The sequence below is a fragment of the Molothrus ater genome, chromosome 3 (assembly GCF_012460135.2).
Source record: "Molothrus ater isolate BHLD 08-10-18 breed brown headed cowbird chromosome 3, BPBGC_Mater_1.1, whole genome shotgun sequence".
In the NCBI taxonomy this organism is placed as follows: domain Eukaryota; kingdom Metazoa; phylum Chordata; class Aves; order Passeriformes; family Icteridae; genus Molothrus; species Molothrus ater.
This window is the reverse complement of record NC_050480.2, coordinates 38,720,426-38,744,469: the sequence shown is the minus strand read 5'-3', so window position 1 is coordinate 38,744,469 and position 24,044 is coordinate 38,720,426. Positions and strand designations below refer to the sequence as shown.

General features: G+C 36.8%; 1 protein-coding gene across 4 annotated transcripts in view; it reads left to right on the top strand.

Moving 5' to 3' along the window:
• The window catches only part of PDE10A (phosphodiesterase 10A), a 344,241-nt gene that overhangs the window by 225,026 nt on the left and 95,171 nt on the right, over positions 1–24,044 (top strand). The window lies entirely within an intron of this gene.

The window sequence follows — 24,044 nt, the reverse complement described above, 5'->3', positions numbered from 1 at the left end:
TTTTCTACACTTCATTGTTCTTGCAGATGTATTTATAGGAATATACAGTTATGGTTTTATTTCACACTGCTGTAAAGCCAAATCCAGAACAGACATGCCAAGACAGCCCAATTAATCACAGGTCTCAAGGACCTGAGTAGCCACTGCAGTGGCTACTGTTGTTGAAGCCCCATGGAGCTGCCCTCCTTTGAAGTGTTGCATCTGTAATGAAGAGGTAGCAGGATGGCACTAACATGGTTATCCTGGGCTGAAAATTCAAGTCCTTATCCAAAGCTTTTTTGGAAAGCTACTTGCTTTTAGGAAATACCTCATGACTCTTTTGGAGGTCTACTTTTAATGGTACCTGAACCAAAGGAGTTGAGTCTGTGTGTTATGAAGCCCAGGGCTGATGCTAAGTTTGATGCATCAATTTTAGTGATGATAAAGTGAACATCAGTGTATGTGTTATATATGCCTTCCTACAAGTGTTATTAAAATATTTAGACTCAGTTTGGGCTACTTTGTGTATAAAGCCATATATCTTACTTGTCATCCATTTGCAGAATTTTATTCATTTATCATAGAAGCAAAAGTTTGTGTGTGTGTGTGTGTAAGGGTTTAAAATGCCAAACATGAAGGTCTTCTGCAAAACAGCTTTTCATAGTTGCATAGGATTATGCTAATGCTCATTGCTGCTTAAAGTACTGTTTTGGGTATCTGTAAGTGTAATTTCTCTTGGTACTGGCACTCTGCTGGCTATATAGCCACTGCTTGCAAAATTCAGCTGGATTTCCAGTCAGGAAGAGCTTGCAGGATTTATGCCTGAATGGCTCTGAGTTGGATTGGATACACAGCATCAAGTGTTCAGGGCCAGGTTGGATGGAGCTTTGAGAAAACTGCTCTGGTGGAAGGTGTCCCTGCCCATGCCCAGGTGTCCCTGGCCATGGCAGGGGAGTTGGAACTCAGTGATCTTTAATCTCCCTTCTAACTCAAGCCATTCTATGATTTTAAAAGACTGTATTGCTTCTCAAGTATGTAGTTGTTTTAAGAGATACCTAAATCATCCTGAAATGATCCATTATGTACTTTTTGACTGCATAAGAAGTCAGAATGAATGGAGTGTGGTTTAAATTAAGTGCAGCTCTGACATTTCAGGGAATTATTGCTAGAAACAAATGATGCAGTGAATTTCATTAATGCACTGTGCTTTTCTACCATATGATAGTATGTTTTGTTTTCTGATTGTATGCAAGGGTTTCCCTTGGCTCTCTTCCCTTTCTTAGTCTGGTTATTGTATACTTCATTCTCAACATTAAGTCTAAAAAAAGTCCTTTGTGAATATTTACAGAAAAGAAAGGAGAGGTATTCCCATAGTTCTCTACTGCTGGTTTCTAGAGACCATATTCACTCTAGAATGCTTTTAAAGAGAATATATTCTGTTCAGTTAACCATTAACAACAAAAATACAATAAAAAGAGATCCAGATATTGTACACAAACCTGTACAGTTTCAAACTCGTTACATTTATAAAAAGCTTTTGTCTGAAAAATCTTTGCTTATATTTTGCAAGAGAAACTACAGATAGATACTGTAATTAATAAAGGCTGAATTTCATCAGCTGACTTCAGCAGGATGATGTTTTGCCCCAGGGATTCAAGAATAATTTTCCCCAGATAATTTTAGAAAGAATTGCAATTATTATTTTGAATTCAAAAACATTTCACAAATCCTCAGTGGAAGCTATCGTACATAGTATTAATTTCCGATGTAATGTGACTCTAAATAGTTTATATTCATGAAATGTTAATGTTTATAAAATACAAAATAGCATAAATTCTCATTTTATCAGTTAGCATCATTTTAATAATGGCATGAAAAGATAATTGTGTTTTAATGTGAGTAATTGTATAATTTTTATCCTTTAGCAATTTGGAGGCTGAAATGGATTTCATTATTGTCAGCAGCATGATCTCACTGTCTTTGAGGAGAGCACCAGGCTGTGTATGCTTCTTTGCTTTTGCTACAATGGTTTTTGTATCACTTATATTAGTTAAAATTAATGAAATAATTTTCTTCTGAGTAAACTTAACTTTAAAAGAGATCCTGAATCTTACTGATCAAATCCCTTTTACAATAACTCAGGGTTTTTTTTATTTTAAAAGACGGGTTTTTGTGTGAAGAGTGGTCTAGCTATATATTTGTGACATTCTAGATGTTTTAGAATCTGTATGCAGGACATACAACATGACATGAGAGGAGGAGGATGAAAGTTATGTAATGCAGAGTAACTGAAAAAATGTACCACTTAATAAAATAATCAGAAATGGAGAGATGCAAAATGAGTTATAGCTTGTGTGAAACAGCCCCCAAGATGTTCCTTAAAAAAAGCCTAGCCATTTGAGCCACAGGGAAGTTGTAAATGAAGTTGAAATGTGAGCTTAAGGCTGATCTAATGACTTTAAGATGGTAAGCTATGACTGAGCACTTAATACAGCTATATTGAAAGTTGTGAGTAGGAACATTTCTGGAAGTTAGTTACAGTCGAAGCAGCAGTATTTGATGAAATTCTTCTTGAATTCTTTGTTCAAGGCTTTAGTTCTCTGGGGCTGTCCTCTCCCTCCCAGTCAGTATGGTGTTTTGGTTGCCTGCTGCTGATTCTTTCTCCCAGACCCAGCAGGTGTGCTTGCACTCATGCCTGGCTGTGCTGTATTGCTGTGCTGGGCAGAGAGGAGCTGCTCTCTGTGAGGCAATAAGTTTGCAGTGTGGCAACACTGCTTGGGAACAGGATGTGAATTTTCCCTCCATGCCCTTGTGTGCTTCCTCTGTGCCTCTGAGAGCCCCTCCCAAGTTCTCATCTCTTGTTGATTCAGAAAGGATGCCAATAATAGGTGTCCATCATTACTGTGACTTGTATGTGGTAGTGGTTTCTAATGATAAACTGAATATTTCTTGTACTTCTTTTATCTTCTCCTTCCTTCTCTTGTACTACTTCAGGCTTTTCTGCTTCTTGGTTTAGGAGCTGCTGTAGTGAGCTATAGAACTCTATCTCAACTTTAATGCTGTTCTGTGCATTAGCACAGATAAAACAGGGAGATTTCACTGAAATAATGCTGAGTTTACAAAGTGACCCATGTTACTCAGAAAAATTTTCTCTTGAACTTAATGGCACATACAAGCCTCTTCTTGGGCTACAATTATCTCACATCTTTCATGGAAGATGGTGTTAAACATGACTGTACGTGTACAAAAATCAGTGGATTTTTGCCACCAGGCAAGAGAGAAGCTAAAAAGAGGGTATATGAATGAAAAATCTTGATAAACTGGAGTAGTTACCTGTAATGAACCAAGTAAAGAATGATAAATAACGCTGAATACTACATATGTAAATGTCAAATCATAGGTAGATATAAATAATGCAGAATCAGATATGAGGATAGTAGTGGGTAGTAAAATGAGTAAGTAAAAGTATGGCACAACTCTTAGAAACAGAAATATTACAGTTGAAATGTGGAAAGCAATTTCCATCTCTTCAGCACTGGTGAGGCTGTAGCCAAAATAACACATATGTTGAAAGACAAATCTCTGTGGTACCAATGAGTTAGAATCCAGCGGAAGGCAACAGACTTGTAGGAGACTGAGAAAACATAATAAATTTTGATCCATCTAAAATAGATTAGATGGATTGAAGATAACAATGTAGAACATAGGCATCAGTTTGAGAGAACTTGGTACATGAAGCAAGACAGTTGTTTTCTGTAAGAGGTCATGGTATCACAAGAGAAAACCTCAGGGAGACACTAAGTAATAAGAAATACTTTGACAGTTAACCAATATAAGCTGGAAAGCTTGCTATCACAGACTTCTAGGAACAGCTTTCAAATGTTATATAAGAAGGGGTACACTTAAAAATCCTTACTTGATCTTGTTTCAGATCACAGAAAGAAACTTATGGATTCTCTCATATTCTGAGTTTCTGTGCTTTTTACTGTGTAATTTGGTCCTTTTATTTTTTAATAACCTCTATCATGTAAATTTGAATGTATAAATATAAGGATTTAAATACAGAAGCTTTGTAATAGTGAAAATTACACTTTGTTTATGTTAATTAAAAAAAAAAAACCAGACAATTAGTGAGTGACTTGCATTTAAGCCCTTTAGTCTTTCCCCTGAATCTTGGCAGCAATTAGGAAAATGCAAGATTTATGAGATTTTAGAAATCTCCTGCTTTTTCTTTCACAGAGAACAATAGTTGAAGGCTGTCTTTCACAGCTCTTTTATTTCTTCCAAAACATAATTTTGTATGAGAACACTAGCTGTTAAATTCATGTAATTAAGCAGCTTTGTTTGCTTTTACTTTCTGCTCTTTATAAAATGTCTTCCAAAACCCATTAGAAGGCACCTATAATCTTAGGAGAGGGCAAGAATTTGTGCAGTATTTGCTTAAATGTTACCTCAGATAGAAACCCATTGTTTACAGAAGGGACAAAATATTCCTGATGTGTATGTAGTCTAAAGACAACTGAAAGGTCAATATCTCTGTCCCAGCTGTAGAAAAATGCATGATGAGCACAGCAAGGAACCAAGCAAGGAACCAAGACAGAAGAAGCAAAATGATTGGGCAAAGATATTAGGTGAATATTTGAGTTTCAGAATATGAGAGAATTTGATTATGGCAAGTCTGGAAACCAACATGTAATTCTCAAACTGTTACCCTGTAGGAAGTCTGTGCTGGAGGTGGCAGAGGAGGGGTGGAGGTAGGGGGAGAGGAGAGGTGATAAAAGTTTAAATAGTGCATAAGCAAAATATAGTCACAGTGTTTAAGCTTTGTGAAAAATCTGTGAAAAATTAAATCCTTATTTAATATGGCATATGGGGAATTACAGAAATCTGGAGAGGAAATAATTTAGGTGTGAATGAAGGTGTATTGAGGAAGCCTGACCTAAGGGATACTGTAGTGTGCATTTGTGGTGCATTGTTGTTTCTATTCTAACACAAAATGATGGCTGTAAATGTAAAACACAAGCTTTGCAGAGAACAGGTATATTTTGGATATAGTCTTGGTGAAAATGGCAGATAGGCCCCCACTGCTTATAATGCAACTGTTCAAAATAGTATTCAGCAATTCAGCAAAGGGGTTGATGTTTTCAGATGGTCAGTGTTCCATGGAGAGCTTAGGCTAAGTTGCAGCAGATGAATCACAGAGTCCCAGAATATGATGAGTTGGAAGGGACTCATAAAGATTATCAAGTCCAGTTCCAGGCCCTTCACAGGACCATCCCCAGAAGTTACACTGTGTTTCTCAGAGTATGTTTCTTGAACTCTCTCAGGCTTGGTGCTGTGACCACTTCAGAGGGGAGCCTGATCCAGTGCCCAACCTTCCTCTCCCTTTCCCCTGTTGAACTTCATACTGTTGGTGATTGCCCAGCTCTCTGGTTTCTTGAGGTCTTTTTGCAGGGCCTCCCTGTCTTCAAGAGACTTAACAGTTTCTCCCACTTTTGTATCCTCTGTGAACTCGCTCTGTATCCCTTCCAGTCCTGTGTCCAAGTCATTATGAAGATTTTGAGGAGCGCAGGGCCGAGGATGGTGCCCTGTAGAACCCCCCTAGTGACAGATCCCCAGTCTGATGTCACCCCATGCACTGTGACCCTTTGTGCCTGGCCCATGAGCCAGTTGCTCACCCATCCCATGATGTGTTTATCCAGCTGTGTGATGGACATTTTGTCCAGAAGGATCCTGTGAGAGACAGTATCAAAAGCTTCACTGAAATCTAAAATGATTACATCAACTGGCTTCCCCTAATCACCTATGTGGTCTATCTTGTCATAAAAGGAGATCAGTTTGATAAGGAAGACTTTCTGCTCATGGAGCTGTGCTGAATGTGCAGTTCTATCCTGGCTGATTTTTTTTCCCAGTGTCTGGCAAAACATGTTCTTTCTTCTTAAGTATTGAAGAAAACACCTTAAGAGAAAAAGGAGGAGTAATAGGAGGTTTCAGTTCAAAAGATGGGCACTTAAAATCACAAGCAGGCAGGCTCAGAATTCATGGGCTGAAGGAATGCAGCATGTGGATTAGAAGGAAGCAGTGATGGGACAGTTGTTGCCTAGAGCCTCTAGCTGTTGTTTTGCCCTGCCTGCACATCAAACAGAAAAGTTTTGGACACCCTCGATTTATATTCATTTAAACTGACAATCTTCCTTGTATCACTTGAAACCCCTAATGTTATTACAACAGTTTATTTTAACTTGGTTTGAATTATCCAAATATGCAAATTCTTTCTTTCCACTAAGTGATAGGATTTATAAAAGAACTGAAACATATTGGGCAACTGTCATAGAAATGAATGCTGCTGTGGCTTCTACGGGACTGTATGTCATTTAAAAAGCTTACTAATCCACCTGCCAGCTTTTTTGAGGGTATACTCTGCACGTTTGACTTGTTGTCCTTTTGAATGTTTTCAAGTTCCAAATTAAATTGCTGTTATTGCTGTGCTACCTATGTTTGTGAAAAACATTGGGATACTTTCTAGTGGTTATGACATTTGTGAGAGCAACTAGTTTCTTTCCAGAAGCACTGGCATTTCCCTCTAGTGTAAGTTATTTGATTAATATTCCTTTATCTCATCAAAGAGGATCTTTCACTGAGAATTTATACCTGTTGCAGGTATACAATTTAATAGGATTTATGAATGAATTCCTGAATTTAGAAATAATTAAGATTTGCTCTGTGTCTATTTAATACAATATAGTTTTAGAAATATCCACAGAATCATTGCAGTATTTCAAACTGCATTGATTTGGCTAGCCTTATGTCTGCTTTTTTGGGGTGAACTGGAAAGTGTAAAAACTTGTTGCTGTTCTCAGAGTTTATAGTTGATTTGAAAAATCACTGGGGTCTCAGTATTTCGTGCTCTGGTTTTTTGATAACTATAACTGAAAAAGGTGACTTCACATTCAGGACATGGAAACTTTACAATGAACTCCCACTGAGTTCAACAAAAGTTAATGGCAAAGCTTTGCGCTTCAGAAAATCAGATTAATTAGATGAGGGTCTTAAAATGCTAGGCTCATGAATAAGGCCCTTGCAAACCACTTAAACCTCTATATTCCTCTTGTGTGAGATACTTATTTTCATGTAACTGTATTATTGAGATTTTTTTGTCCATACTGATAATTTGATCAGTATTGAGCCCTCAGGATAGATTGCTATGTATATAGTAATGGGCTAAGGAGAAGAAAATGACCAACACAAACTGTTCCTCTCTCTGTTGTCAGCAGCAGCATATCTTTAAATGGATGGAGATGGATGCTTACAAGCAGCCAACATTTTAGCTGTACAAACTATTTGTTTGGGAATGTGGAAGACAGACAGTACTTCAGTTGGTTAAAAGAACCTGACACAAATCACATTTGAAAAATTTTATGCAGGGTTTGTACTGCAAAGTCATTGTGCGCACGAGTATTAACACTGATAGATCTTTTTGTAGGAGTTGTAAATAATATACAAGGTTTTCAGTAAGAGACATCAATGTTGAAATATTTATTTTGTATGAGTTTATAGCTATAACATTAAGACTAAAATACTGACCTGAGTTAATCTTTAAGTTTCAGGAATACTATAAGATTTTTAAAGCTGTGTGAATTTATAATATATAATGAGGTAGTAATTTGGACTCCTCCAAATTTAGAGGAAATAAAAGTACAAGAATCATTTCACTTCTCTTTTTCTTTTACATGCTCATGAAATTGATATTCTTGGATGTCTGTGGCTTTAATTAATCAATGTTTTTAGTACCTGGGGGTGATATTTAAATAGAAAGAAATTTGTCATGTAAAGATAACAGAAACTGTATTTATTTTCTTTTAAAGACAGATCTTTGCTTTGTTTTCAAATAACAAGGTAGTGACTGTGAGCCCTAAAATGCAAGTTTACCCAGTGTTATTTACAACTTGATAAGGTTCAATTATAAGAAATGTGGGAGGACAAAAATTTAGAACTAGTTATTTTTCATGGCAAGATTAGTGTTGTTTAAGAAGGAGTGACATTAAAGAGCATACAAACCTCTGCATCACTGCTTTTTTTCCTATCTTCAGAGGCAATCTGTTTTTTCTAAATAAAAGCTGAGGATGTTTTGAAGATTCTACTTCTAATAATCCAGCCATTACTGTGCTCTTAATTTCAGTATCATTGTTCTTAACTAGAAAACAACTTCCAGCATCAAGGCACTATGACATTGGCTTATTTTCTTGTGAATGCATGTGCTGCATCTGTAATTTTTTCTTTTAATTAATTAGTACATTTTTTCTCATGATGCTACTTTAAAGAAATCAAGACATATGAAAACAAGGTAAAATCCATGCAATATTTGGCATAAGAGTAGTATGTATCTTTTGGTGCTGTTCCTTCACTGTTGTAAATGGGTGGAAAGAAGAATTTCACTTTTCATGACCCAACAGAAGTTCTGCTATTCTGGGTAAGGTTTCTCCTCTGAGCAAAACAGTTAGAGCCATGTTTTAGTACAATGAATTCAGCTGTTCATCTCCTTCCTGATGCTCCCCAAGGCAACTTGTGTATGTGCCTACTACCTCATCACAAACAGGTCTCTGAAATGGGAACTCTTCCAATTGTTCATTCACTTGCCATAATTTAGCCATCACACTGACTACATTATTTCCTTTCCTTTGTTCATCTTCAAATGACCGACCATACAAGTATGTGCTGTGCTTATGTACTACATTATAACCATAGCTGTAATATTTCAGCTAATATTTTTGCGTAATAGTGCAGATATAATAACCTTTATGCATTTTTATAAACAGATAATAAATCTATAAAATTCTTAAATGATATATTATTGTGGTAAGTGTAATTATGTATCCTTAGTAGTAGGGAGAAGTTATGGTAGATTTCTATCAATTTTAATTAAAGCTCCATCAAGAGAGTAGTTGTTCTAGCATGTGTGTGGAATGATTGCACACTAGATCCATGTACAGGAACTCTTTGAAGTAGTGCCCTTCTACAGTGGATTTCTCTTTTTGTGGGTGGTGAAGGGGATCCCTGGATCCTGATAACAAGCTAGTAATATTTTATCTCTGGCTTTGCAGTCTTTATCACTGTAACTGTGGAACTTCTTTCTATCATGGGCCTTATACTTTTCTTAGGGAAGTGGAAATAATAAGTCCTTAAATGATACAACACTTTAGTAGTATTTGCTTCTTCGTGTTAAATGCAAATCCCAGTAAAAAATGTGCATGTGGATGGATGTGAGTTGTTCTAGGAGATGTACAAACCAAAGTAAAACGTGTCCTTATTTTTATCATTCATGTATATTGTATAGTAAAATTTCCCTGTATTGGAACCAGAAGTAGTTTTATGAGAGAAAAAACTTGGATCAGGGTGTACCCCTGCTGCCAGCTGAGTGCTGTGGTCCCTATTCTGGACTACTGTTGATCATTCTGCTTCTGGCTTCTTCACTTCTCAGTATTTGTAACACCTGTGACCTGCTGCAGAAACTTCCCTCCCTCCTTCACCTGCCTCCAGCCAGCGCTCCTCGCTGCCTGCTGGCTAAGGCATTCTGCAGGGATCTAAAGTTGTTAGTTCAAAGAACTTAGGCCATGGAGGGTAAAGTAATGCACATTTTACCTTTTGCAGATGTTTCTGCTACTGGGCAGTTGTATAAAATACTGTGTTTGGTGGTTCCTTTTGGCCCGTGTTAGCAATGTACAGATCACATCCAGAGTTACAGGCTCTCTTGGATGTTTAGGCACCCCTTTGCACCCCTCTGGTCACAGAAACAATGACAGTGTACCTTGAGATTTTCATGCTGTGTTTCTTTGATTTAGAGGAAATTGAGCTAGTTCAGAATACGTTGTAGATGCATGCTCTGAGCATGAAGGAAAACGAAGCCCAAATATGTTTTTCCTGAATACTAGAGGAGAATATGTTTTTCTTAGTTTGAATAACAGGAGATATGCTCATCCCATCTATATGTATTCCAGATAAATCTCAAGAAGTCTCTTACCAGTTGATATCTCAACAAGGTGTGGTATTTTCTTTTTCTCTCTCTCTCCCTCTTTTTTTTTTTTTTTTTTTTTATGAAGGCGAAGGCAATCACACACCAGAAGCTCATTAAGTTACTATATTTTAGGCATGACAACTTGAAATAATGAACCATTGGCCATTATTGTTTTAAATTATCTTTTAAAGCCAAGTACGTGACACACCATGTCAGGAGGAAGCAGAATTTCACTCTGATAGCTTAGGTTTACAGCTTTTGCTTAATTAAAGTTTTTCTTGTGGAGAATTCTTAAATTCCACCTGATTCTTTTGGATTTTGTCACTCTGTAAGCAGTGTGTGCTGTTTATATATTTTATGAACATTTAGAACATAATTTCTCTGGGATAACGAAAATGCTGATGAATACAACAGATTTCTAAGTACAGCATTTCGAGTTCTTATTATTTTCTATTCTAAAAACCCCAACAAGCCAAACTCCCCCTACCTCCTAAACTCCACCAAGCTCCAGATATTTCATTCACTTTTTGTAGTAACTTTAAGTCTAGAAAGTGTCCTCTACATGCTTTATAGTTGATATGAGGTTGATACTCTTTGCAGAGCCCTTTAATGTCAAAATGTATTTGATGTTAAACAGAGAGCTCCAAGAAATAGAATTTTCTAGTTTCCTTAACTGTTTCAAAAGATACCCTATGTTTTTCCACTTCTATGCTTAACTGCAAAATAAAAGCAACTAAGAATTAATGTTACCTAGGAAGTATTGAATGGTATGGAAAATTATGTTCTTTTTTAAATTCTTTACTGAAGAAAATTAATTTTTACATCAAACCCATTGATTTCTCATGTGTTGCATATGATATTTGGGATTTAGTCTTCCAAAAAAGTTCTTATAGGCAGGTTCGGGTTTTTTTTATATTATACTGTTCTTTTTCTGAAGAAAAGCTGCAAATACTAATCCGGTTTTCTAATATTTTTTTATTTTAAAAGTATGTTCTTTATAAACATGTTGACTATAGTTTTAAAACATCCTAATTAAACACATAAGTGCTCAGTGAGGGATGGCTATGCAAAAAAATGGTTTCAAATAGCAGTTTTGACTCCACTTTGTCTGAGTCTCTTTGGTGGTATTTCAGATGGACTAGGTAGCCTTCTTGGCTTGAAAAGCACTGCTTGATTTCACCATGTTTTTTTCTGCCTTACTCTAAGAAAGCTCATGTTACTTGTAATGTATTTTCCTTAGTGGTTTGTCAAATAAATCAATTCGTAAAGTTTAGCTCATTCTGGTGCTTCTAGTAAGGAAAGTTAAAGAAAGAAGCACGTGTCTGTATATTGCATCATAGAGGAATTTTGAGTGGCACGGGGATGTGGGCTCTCACCACTTACTTGTACGTTCTGGAAAATGTAGCTTTGTTGAAATCAAAGCACAAACATGTTAGTTCTAATAGAAAGATTATGAGGAAATAATTCAGTTTACATTTTTCAGAATTCTAAAGAAAACAATAAAAGTTCAAAGTAGTAAAATGAAAAACAAACAAAAATGTCCCCAATTTTCATACTCCTATAAAGTTTTAGTACTGGTCACAAATAAAACCAAATTTCAGAATATTGGAATACCTATGTTTCTTGAGAAATTCTACTTTCCAACTTCTTCTAAGAAACTAATTGATTAGATTTGGATATTTTTAAAAAGTACTTGTCTATTGAATCCAAAAAGCCTGCTAGCTGATCTTTTCTAGACATTATGCACTAGCAAATTTGTATAGCTATGTGGCCTCTCGAATGGCATGGATTCATTCTTCCATGTTTTAGGCTGTAATCCCCAATCACTGTAGGCCAGAGGAGGTTATCAATTTTGCTGTGAAGAGATCTGCCTTCCCTCAGCCTGGACTGCCTAACCTTATCCTCATACATGTCACTCTTTGCTGCAGCATGAAGGTTCACACAGGTAGTCAGTGTAACTTGATTTTGGCAAAATCTGTCAATTTGTGTTTTGGGTTTGTTTATTTTTTTCTTTCTTTGGTTGGTTTGGTTTTGTTTTCTGGGTTTTTTTTTCCTGGTTAATTTTGTACTACTTTGGTTAGTCATTCCTCTACGTTTTGAATAGTCTTTGTACTCTCTGACCCATGTTCATCCTCATGCCTCTAAAGTTTTCTTCTGCGTTTTCTTTGTGTTTCTCCCAGCTTTACTCTGTCCATTTATCCATGGTGATAATGTAGCCATCTATGTAGCCCTGTGACCTTTTCCTGCTTATAATATATCCAGTATTTCTTGAGCCTTTGTATCGCATGAGAAGACGACTCTGCCAAAAGAATTTGAGTTGATGCATTTTTAATAACCCATTTCTTCCCTCTTTGTCCCACCCCCCAATCTCCTCCCCCAATTAAAAATCCATCCCAGCTGCTGTCATGCTGAGTGTGCTCAACTTACTTATGAAAATATTTGGTGTCTATGGACTTTGAAACGCTTGGATTTCTTGCAAGAAAGTTAGAGTATATGTGTCATAGTCGCTTAAACAGAAGCATTGCAGGATTGCTGGTTTGCTGGAAAGACATGTCAGGGACTTGGATGAATTTCACTATCAGGTACATTTTTTAGCTTGTGTAGTAACATGAACAGCGCCAGCACTATTAAGGCCTCAGAACTGCTATTCACAAAATTACTAAGCCATCAGTCTGTAATGTGACAGTGGTAGTAAAGGAGAAAGAGTAATGTACTGGTATTTATGACTGCTTTTTGTCATTGATACCATATCCTTGAGAGACCTCCTGCTGCCATTTTTCTTGCAGTACAACATGGAGACATTTTTTAGTTATCTTGGGTGCACTGGATTTTCTCCAGATCTTTCATGTCACTGTCAGTTAAATTGACTAGTATTAACATTTATATTCTCCAGCCTACAGAAGTTGCAGTCTTGGAGGCTTTCCCAGAGTGAATCTGAAGGACTTTAAAATGTTGATAGTTACCTATTTGTTAAATCTCTTGATTTCATCTAATTTAAAGTTTTTGAAGTCCTTAACGTGTTCTTCTCGGATATTTTATGACGCAGTAACTGGCTAACTGGCTGGTGACTGGTTGACTGGCTACTTTTGGCAGTGGATCAGTCTATTCATGTGCTATGTACATCATTTTTAGGTATGGCTTTGGTATTTTTTTTTTGGTCATTGTATGATAATGTAAGGGACCTATCATGGGCTCATTGGAATTCTGGGTTGGTCAGTGAGCTGGACTAAAATCAGAATCTCAGCTGTAAGTACTGTAACACTTTAAAGGGAAAATTTATGACCAGCCTTGTGGAAATGTGCCTCAATTTCATGTGTTACAGTGTCTGCCTTATATGAATGTATTTATAGTTTTAAAGCGTTTTTCAGAATGAAGTCAATGGCCAAGTTCAAACAGGCTTTAGCAAACCAGGCTGTTACAAAGCAATTGGTAGAAGCAATTCTACCAGAATTTTTTTCTCATTGAGTACTTTATAATCTTTTTCTGTGAAAAGTTTGTATTAATTGTTACAGTGAAGGCACAGTGCAGGATATGCATCCTGTGAAAATGAGAAGTTTTTAAAACGTTTCCTGAGTCCTGTACAAATACAAGCCCTCAGCTTTTATCTCTCTTGTTTTCCTTTTACTTCTGCTCTTTCCAACTCTTCTTCCCTCTTCCCTGTTCCCTTCTCTTTTAAGGATGCTTTTTGGAGGTGAACACGTGTTTGTGAGCAACACTGTCTCCAAAACAAACAAAAGAGGGTGGGGAGATGATGAAGGGGAGGAGGACAGGGAAAAGATGCAGCTGCTCATTTTTAATTTTTGAAACTAGCCTTGAATTCTTGGCATTTGGTTAAGCTTTATAATAAAAACTAGGGGCATGACTGAAACACTGCGTCTTTGTTCTACTGTGGTTGCCAAAAAGAAATTCTTAAAATAGTAACAAATAGATGATTTGAATTCTTGTCTAAAATAGTATTGATGGAAGATGTTTTGCCAGATGAGATTGCATGCATAGACCATTGCCACAGCAGTGAAAGCTTTTGGAAAATCAGCCAACACCATATGTTGTTTATTTTTTGCTGCCAACATCCAAGTCAGTAGAAGGTATTTTCCTTTATTTCACCTGCCAGGAAGTAGAAATCCCTATAGCATTTCTTCCTATAAATCCATTGAAGCTGCTCAAGCTGCATGCCCTCAAAGCAAAGAAGGCCAGCAGCATCCATCCCAGCATTAGGAAGAGCATTGCCAGCAGGTTGAAGGGTGATCCTGCCCATCTTTCCAGCCCGGGTGAGACACATCTTGAGTATCGGGCCCAGTTTTGTACTCCCCAGTGCAAGAGACATGTGGACATAGTAGAGTGAGTCCAGCAAAGGGGCATAAAGATGCTTGGGACTGGACTGCTCAGCCTGAAGGGAAGAAAGACTCAGAGGGGATTTTATCTGTTTGTATAAGTATCTTGTGGAGGGGGAAGTTAAACAGATGGAGCCAGTTCAGGTTCTTCTTGGCTGTTCCCAGCAAGAGGACAAAATGCATTGGATGCAAAGTGAAACACAGGGGTTTCTACCTGAACACTGGTACAGACTGCACAGAGAAGGTGTGGAGTCTCTTTCCATCCTTGGAGATACTCAAAGCTGGCAGACTAGGACCCTGAGAAACCCACTGCAGCTTGAGCAGAGGGTGGCTTTGGTGGCAGTCTCGAAAGGTGCCTGCCATCCTCAGTGAATCTGTAATTCTTGTGTGCCTCTGCTTTGGTGTCTAGCTGAAAAACTGGAGTATGTCAGAACCACTAAACAAGTTTTATGCTCTCACATATTTTTCTGAGTGGTAATATTAGTGAAATAATATTATTAACACTATTAGAGAAAAATTTGTGGTTGAAGAACAAAGCTTGAAACAATGTGTGGAATGAGACGTGTTTGGGGCTTTGTTGCACAACCTTTCACATGTTAGTGAGCTCTTGCCCACATAAGTAGTCTCGCTGACGTCAATGGGACTACTCCTGTAAGTGTTCACCAGTGCAAATAAGGGTTGCACAATGTGTCCTTGTCTGTAATGTACAAGTGTATGTAACACAGTATTTAATTATCACTTCAAACCTCCTTTACTTCAGTAGCATAATCTTTTAAATATCTCAAATTATACTGCTTTTCCTAGGCTGTACTTTACTGACATAGAGATATCATTACATCCATCACCATACAATTGAGCAGAGATAGCATCTCTGAAAATCATCTTTCCTTCTGTTCATTTATACATCTGAAAAAAAGAGCTGACAAAAAAAAAGAAAATAATTCTTTTCCTTGATAGTGTTTTAAATAAATTGAAGTTTCTAACTTTTTTCTGACAGTTTGATGGAGTCAGTGCTTTACTTTCAGTGCTTAATTAGTCTGATGGTATGCTTTCTATTCCCCACAAAAGAATGAAATAGGTTGGGTTTTTTATTTTAATGTCAGTCAAAGTTCAATTTTGTATAAAGAGGCACCTTGCATCTATATTTTACAGGAATACAAAAAGTAGAGTAAAAAGCAGTTTCAAAGATCAATTATGTGATGCCATCTTTTTGTATTTCAACTGTATTGCTAAAATGTCTGCTGTGTAGCTCTTTTGGTGGTGTTAAGGGAAGGCTGTGATGTACCCTCTAATATTCAAGTGATAAGGCTGGAGTGTCTGTCATGAAAATTTGATTTTTTTGATGGTTTTTAGAAGCTTTTATATTTTAGAAGTTCTTTTCTTGTTTTAGCTATTGCAGTTTTTGTCAAGGTGCTTGAATTAGGTTAGAGAATTTTCTGGAACTACTGTAGGAATAGTTGAATATTTGAATATGGATACTTGGAGCGAAATCTCTTTGGAATTGTGAAATGTTGTAGGAATACAATGTTATAATTTAGAAAATAGAGCCTGTTCCACTGTGTAAAGAGGATAGGTGTTATTCATTTAGACCAGTAGTACCTTTATGAAGAATTGATTTGTAATGCTGAAAACTCTTTCAAGATAATCATTAAAGTAGGAAAGAAAAAAATTAATTGCCAGAAGGTAAAATAAGAAAAATTGATACTGCAGTTAGAATGGGATTTAATTTTTTTTATTTCTTTATTTAATAGGTACACCCATTTTATACCTATTAGTAACCTGAAGAGATTAATTGGAAACCGGACTAAACTCTTTTACAGCTTAGTCTTTTATTTAAAATCAGATGTCTTTTAAAAAAAAAAAAATATGTGTACCAGCTCAGCCTTCAATTTGTTAGGCTTTATGTACATCTAGGAGATGACCCCCTTTGTGTTAGTCGATAGGTCAGGATCTTAGCAGCACTTTCTATCTGTCTTTAAACAAATGAACCTGTAAATATCATATCAAATTTGTAGCTCAAATAAGAATAGCACCTTGCAGCCTGCTTCTTGCATCCTTTCTAAAGTTTTCCGTTCAACAACTCATCAGGTTTGTGCATAGTTTGACTTCAGCACAGCTTTTGATGTTGTCTCTCACAGGATCCTCCTGGACTAAATGTCCAGAACACAGCTGGATGACAGTGTTAGGTGATGGATGAGTAACTGGCTCACAGGCCAGGCACAAAGGGTTACAGTGCATGGGGTGACATCAGACTGGGGATCTCTCACTAGTGGGGTTCCACAGGGTGCCATCCTTGGGTCTGTGCTCTTCTTCATCTTCATAAATGAACTGGATGCAGGACTTGAAGAAATATAATTTGCAAGATATGTGAAATTCATCATTTAGACTAATTTGTATGTTTTTCTAAATGTTTTATTTTATACATGATGTCTAGAAAAGGGCTGGGCTAGCATAGTTTGTTTTTGAAGAGCTTCCTATGAACCAGATCAAACCTTTCTGGATGTGGTTGTGTTATATTTCTTCTATTAGTACTTTTTACTGACCAGTTTCTCTGGGTTTTGTACCTTCTCATTTTGTGAAGGATGTTGACTGTGTTTCTCTTTAAGCATCCTAAGACTTTAAGTTTGGAGGGGATTTAAAAAGAATGACAAATCCTGGTCTGTGGTGCTGCAGACAGGGTCCTAGTATCACCAAAGCAGAGACTGTCAGGTGTCCAGTCTTGTTGCTAAGTAGCATGTTATTTGACTGTGTGTAGGTGTTATTCCAGAAGAGTCCTGTGCTCTGGGAAACTGTCCTAACATGTCTGCTAATCCAAGTGTTCAGATGAAGTGGGGTGCTCCTTTCAGAAGGAAGAACATTCTCTGTCTCCAGTCACTAGTGAAATAACAGAATGAGACTTGAAACAGGCATGTAGTATCCATCAAAGGTTTCATCATAGTGGATCTTGTTTGTGGAATAAGTTAAGTTGCAGTTTATAAACAGGAGTGCACATTTATATTGGTAAGTATATTATAAAGCATTTACAGAACTTTATTCACAAAAGTTTGTTTTAAGTAATAAATCAGCAGTAAAACACTGGTAATAAAGGGAGTGGGACAACTTTTAAGACAGAAGAGTTCAGTCAAAAAGGGAGCTACTCCAGGATTAGGTGTCAGGTGAGAGGAAGACATTACATCAACCAGAAGGTATTACTGGAGAAGACATAAATCAAGAACTTGGTCCAAACACCTGTTCTCAAGGGAAGAGTGAAGGCATTCTAACCTTGCTTAATCATTAGATTTTAAGTAGTTTAATTTGAAGCTGTATATATTCTTTTAAGAGATTAATTATGTGCATGTTCTGAGGGACTTTGCGTATTTCATAATGAGTTATTAATGTATTTTAGTATTTATTTAGTCTTTATTAAGATATGCATTACTCTTCAGGTAATGCATATCTTACTAATATTTTGGGCAGGAGCAAGGTACCCTGGCTCTGTATGTTGCACAAGAGAAAGAAAAAGGCAGATAATTATACTGAGATGTTCCTTCTACATCTATGAATACATTTTAATGTACTTCAGTATAATGCTTTACTTATAATATGTTAATAATTATTTTTATCTGTAACCTTAAGATGATACATAACTCTCTCCAGCAAATGCTTGAAATTATTTGATTACAATTTGCAAGTCCTAGAGCATGTCTGTAGTCCTTTTGTTAGCTTTTTGCAGAGTGTTAATTAAATTTCCAAATTGGGTTCCATCATGCACCTGGAGGCAGAATAAAGCTTTTTACAGACCCCTCAGAGTTACTCCAATGTGCTAATGAGAACTGGAGAAAAGCTCTCCTCAAACCTGGAAAGTAAGACAGAGTTTTAAAAAGCCCCATGCATTAACTAATGGATGACATTACAGCATAACAGCATACATACAGGATTATGCCATTCAAACAACTTGAAGAGTGTTTTGAAACCCCATGAAAAATGAATATTCAAACTGAGAATATGTTGACTCCATTAGGTATACATATAATTCCTGTGGAAGGATTATAGGACTTTTAGCTCTAGCTAATGAAAACTGATTTCATCAGCAGTTTTATATGTTTTTTGCGTTTTATGTTAATACTGAAGCAGGGTTTGGAGCTGCTAGTACTGTGCAGTTCTTGAGTGTTAGATTTTGGGAGACATAAGCAGCTGAATATCTACAGATGTCTAGGACTCAGGCTTGCAAGATGCTGATAATATCAGAAAAACCACCATGAAAGTTGGTGGAAACTTGAGGCCTGATGTCTATGCCTTAGCATCTGGCATGTTCAAGTGCATCCCTGGCTTTTTCATCAGGAATATGGGATTTGAATTTCAGGATACAGGATGTGGTGATTGTTGATATCCTTTCTGTATGAGCACATTCCAGTTCTGTTTAGCTGAGTGGTCTTTATTTTCTCTCTCTAAACTTCAGCAGTGCTGCTGGCATCCTGGCTTAGATGTCATGTGGCTACTGCTGTCATTTACATGTATACAGATCCTCCAGGTTTAGGCAGTTATTGGAGGCTCATGTAATTTAACATTCACCTTTGAATGAAGATTTGAAACAGTTAATTGTAAAATGTATTTTAGCAATACAATCTGTAAAACAAACATAAACCCTTTTAAAATACCTAAATCAGCAGTGAGGGGTTTTCAGGTACTGCATTATTGGTTTTCACTGGTGAAATGCTGGGGCCGTGTATTGGGCTTTTTTTTGCAATCTAGAAGGGATTTGGAGGAGGAGGGGCAAAAAAGGTGACTGGAGCTGCTCACAGACAAGCTTGTGAATTGATTTTTCAAGAAAAGAGCAATCAAAGAGGTTTGACCATTCTGATTGCTTCTTGTTAGTGATTATACGTTTTGCCAGACCAGTAATGTCAGGTTTCAGAGAGTTTGGGCACTTGGTCACATTACATTCCTGTGTACTTAAATGGATTAAGATAAAAAGTCTGACTTGAAAAGGATATTTCAAAACTGACTGTGCCTGTGGTTTTGAATCCTGATGCTTTGAACAAAGAAGGGATTGATTTAATGGGATTAATGCTTAATCCAAATGAAGCAATGTACACACATGCCTTGGATGCTTTTGAGAATAACTACAAATATCACTTAAAAAGTTCTGTAGAAAAATACAGAGAGGTGATCTTTGTGTAAGTAAGAGATGGGACAAGACTGCTTTAGATAAAGGAGTACACAGGCAAAGCTGTGCTCAAATTAGGTCTTCTGGATGACTTTCCCATATTTCAAGTCTTCTTTTTCCATACAAGTATGACATTAATTTTCAAATGCTGATTTTGAGGAAGTGTGGTGCTTTGCTCTTCATAATTTTGGTATTTCAGATAAGAAAAAATATTTTCAAATTAGGCATTTTTAGCTACTTGGATAAATGAAGACTTTGCCTAAATTTACTGTGACTCTGTGGCCTCTCTAATTTCAGGGAAGAATTGCTTATTAAACCAAACAAGTTAATTATAGTATTTTTTTTTTTGTTTGAATTACTTTGTTGTTGTTGTTGTTAACAGATGCAACATTGACAGTATTTATAGTTATTTCCATTTGTGTTTATTGGTAAAAGCCTTCTTGATATACAAAATGTACCTGACTTCATACAAGGACCAATGTACATCCTCACAATGTGTTTTCAAATAATTGGATCCTGTCTAAATGGGAAAAAGGGTTTGGAGGGAAGCAATGACTGCAGTCTTTCAGAGATTAGCTGCTCAAGGATAAAATACTGACCCTTGGTAAGAGTTAGGCTGGCTCATCAGCTTTTACCCCTTGTTTCCTGACTCCCCATGTGCCCCCCAGACTGGGAACCAGACAATTTAGGTGAAAATTAAAATTCTTGCTTAATCATGAGGTTTGATTAAGTTAGTGGTTTTAGAAAAAAGACCAAATATTGCAGCACTAATGAAAAAATTGCAAGAATTGCTAATGACGTGTGTGACTCATGTTGCTAAATGGAGCAGATTTTTAAACATAGCTCTAGGCTTCAATTCTTTCAGCTCATTCACAGTCAGTTCTGCTTCATACTGAGCTCAGTGAAGCTATTCTCAGAGGAGAGTGCAGTGTGACATGGATTAAGAGTCAGAGAGCAGAGCCATTAATCGATTTAGTACTACACAGGTTATCTAATATCTAAGAAATTTTAAAAATATTTTAGGCAGCATAAAAAGCTGAAAGCAAAAATATGACTGTCTAGTGATTTTTACTTTATAATTTTTTTTCTCCAAAGAAAGGCTGTTGAATTCTGGCTCAAAGGCGAGGAATAATTATTGATAATTCATGTTTGAAGGTTTTTGGTTTTTGTTTTATTTTTAAACCCAGTTCTGCTACATCTGAATAAGTAAATAGTGTAAAGGAGCATTCTTATGTACTAGAATGGTTCTTGGCATTGCATTTTCCAAGCCAGCTAGTGATGTCCTGGGCAGGTCTCAAATGTTGCTCTGTAGTAGGGTCAGGTCAGGGATGGTTCCCAGCAGGCAATCAACCTCAGCTGAGGCAATTTTCCCTCAGCTTCATTGCTGGAGATCAAGAAAGCTTAAAAGTAAGGATGAAGGAGTTATAAACCAGAGAAGCAGATGACATGGCCAAAGAGAGCATTTTAAATTGAGATCTGCGCAACATAGCTGAGTGTGGTGGTCAAGAAGTGAGTGCTGGGCTGCCCCAAGTGGTGGGCAGCTGTAGCTTGAGTTTGTTCAGAGGGGAATGAAAAGAGGAAGAGCTTATCTGATATGTGTGTATCCTTCCTTTTTAAATTACAAATTCAGAACAAATAGTTAATGTGTGCATAAAACACAACAGCAAGTTGTGTCAGATAGCAGCACTGAAATGTGAGTTGATAATTTTAAAATAAGAATACAAGAGAGAAAGCTGATTTGGTGTGTTTTTAATTAAACAGGATATATGCATGGAGGGCAAACTCCACTGCATAAATGGAATGAATGGACATCCAAATCAAATGCCAGATTCCTCCTTTAATTCCCAGAGCAATTATTCCAGTCTTTCTGTGCTCTCTGGCCTGCAGAGTGGCCAGAGTTCAGCCCTCCTGAGTGATGGTCCCTTTGGTGACTGTCACAGCTCTGTCAGAGGACAGATGGGTTCCAAATACAAGAGGTGATGCTTTCTGGGGATGCATGAAATGAAGTGAGGGGAGTTTTTGTTTGGGCTGCTTGGGAGGAAGTATGTAGACCAACACAGTTAAGAATGTGGGCCCTGCTGCCTTTTCCTTTGCTAGGCACTGTTGACGCATACACTTGATGCTCCACACAAGAAATGATGAACAAGAATGAGAGAAGTCCTTGCATTACTGGAAGTCATGGGAAGTAGCAGTGAGGGGAGAAGTAGTAAGAGGAGAAATATTTCTAATGTGAGTGAATGTAGAAAAGTTTGCTGTCCCAAATATTTAGGACCAATACATTAGTAACAGAAAAATTAATAACCAGCATTGGCTTGTGTTATGTTTGTTGTTATTCTGTAAATGGCACCTGACTGGCATGATAAACTTCAGTTTCCTGAGTGTGGGTGTGTTATTGTCCTTTTTATGTAACTGTTAATAATCATTGCTTCTAAATATTCAAATAGAGGTTTTTTTTGCATTTTTCAGAATTCAGGGATTGCAATGCTTCAATAGAGAGGTCAGATAGAGAGGTCAATAATATTTAACAAAAATACATGTACTGGAAGTTTTCAGGAGCATGTGAATGTTCAAGAGGGCGAGTGTGTGCATGTTGTTATGCAATAACTTTATTCTGATGTGCATCTTACAATCAAGAAGGCTTTCCATATGCCATAAAATAATTGCTTCTGCATAGCTGTAAAATGCTCTTACATTCAGGTATCTTTACAACACTTTTTAGCCTTAATGCACATAAAACACAAACCATTAAAATTTTGTTGAAAAGACTTATATTTCTACATTTTGTGAAGTTACAATGTGTTATTGTTAGTTCTGGTTGTGAGTTTGTGTGTATGTTTGCAGGGTGTATTTTATGATGCAGCAGGCTAACAATTGGAAGCTGACCAATAAGTTTGCCTTTATCTATGTAGAAAATAGATTTAAGTCACTCCTTTTTAACTCTGCAAACATAGTTGTAAATCTTGTTCTTCTTGCTCCCATCTACAAATCCCACATGGAGAAAGAACATCTGCACAGATACCTTTAGTGAAATAAAGATGGGTAATTTAAAGACTTTTTAGGAATTCTTATATCAGCTCCATGAATTACTTTTCTGTATAAGGTTAAAGCAGAGTTTTTAGCTTTAAGTTGCTGAAGTTGCATAATATCTGGATATTAAACTTGAGACCTGTAGACTGAAATCTTATTTCAAATTAACATTTTATTGAATTCTGATGTGTGTTTTACAAAACCCACAACATTTAAAGGTTTGGATCAAGAAAGAAAGGTTATTTTCACTGAAGAAACAGATCAGTCCTTTCAGAATTCCAGTTGCTAATTTTACAATCTTTTTGGGTCATAGTTTTTTACTAGAAGCAAAAGATGGTTTTTTTGCAGTCTAAAGACAACTTGAAAGTAGCAGACATTTTATGACAAGTCTGTTTTGATAATTTTTAGTGTATAACTTAAAGGGCAGATAAATTTTGATTAAGTGTAACATTTTGATGGCTAAATCTTTAAAATGTGGTACTCTCTTGAATGATTCTTAAAACATGTTTCCTTTTCAGATTTTCTCACTATGAAATTAGAAATACTTTTTTAAGGGTCTACATTTTTCTGTCTTGTTCATTTCGCACTTGTACTTCTTTATAGCTGCATTATGATCTACCTCTACAAGCTTTCACCTAAGGTTAAACAATCAACATAGGAGGGTTTTGCTTGTTTTCACCCCACTTGCTGATTGTCTACTTCTCTTATTGATTTATGATATACCTTTTCTTCTTCACTAACGAAAATCAGGATGCTCAATAAGCTATTATTCAAGTGATTCATGTATGGGGATTTGCTCTTTGAGGTTATGATATCCAGCAGGAGTTGCACCTCTGGATTAAAAGGAAGGGTAGTTTAAAGCAGTTTTGAGCTGTTGGGGGCTGATGTGGGTGAGGGATGTGGTGCAGCTGGTGTAGGGAAAGTTGTGTAGGTGGTTGATGGTTTGCAGATGAGAGCTGTTTGGTTGTCTTCTGGTATTGCTTCCTGAAAACTTTCACAGTAAACATTTGTAAGAAATCTTAAATTTTACCATCACTGACTAGCATTCAAATCATCACGTTCATCACGTTCTGATACTGTGCAAAGAACACAAAATAGGAGAATTGATCTCATTTTGTACCTCTCTGAAAGAGGTCAGTGTTGTTCAGGGGGAGTTTCTTTTCTGCTGAGACCTGGCAGCTTTCTGTGGAGAATTTACTATTATATTTAAAAATGCAAGACACAAGAGAAGATGGCATATTTAGAGTCATTGAAGTGGTTGCTGCTCCTCCTCCCCTCGTATCTCATTAGAGTCATTACAGTTGTTGTTACTTCTCTTCCCCTCATATCTCATTAAGGCTTTTGCACTGGGGTGCCTATTTCCTCTATGGTAGCCTGGAGCCAAGTCCCTCAGGACAGGCTCTTTTTATTGCTTCCCTCTTAGGACAGCCTCAGCACTGCTGAGTTCACCTGCCTGTGGCCAGTCATTTTGTTTGGGGGATTTGCAAAGTGCATAATCAGATAATAATTTTGTGAGTTTGAAAATTTATTTATGAATGTAAGGCATATG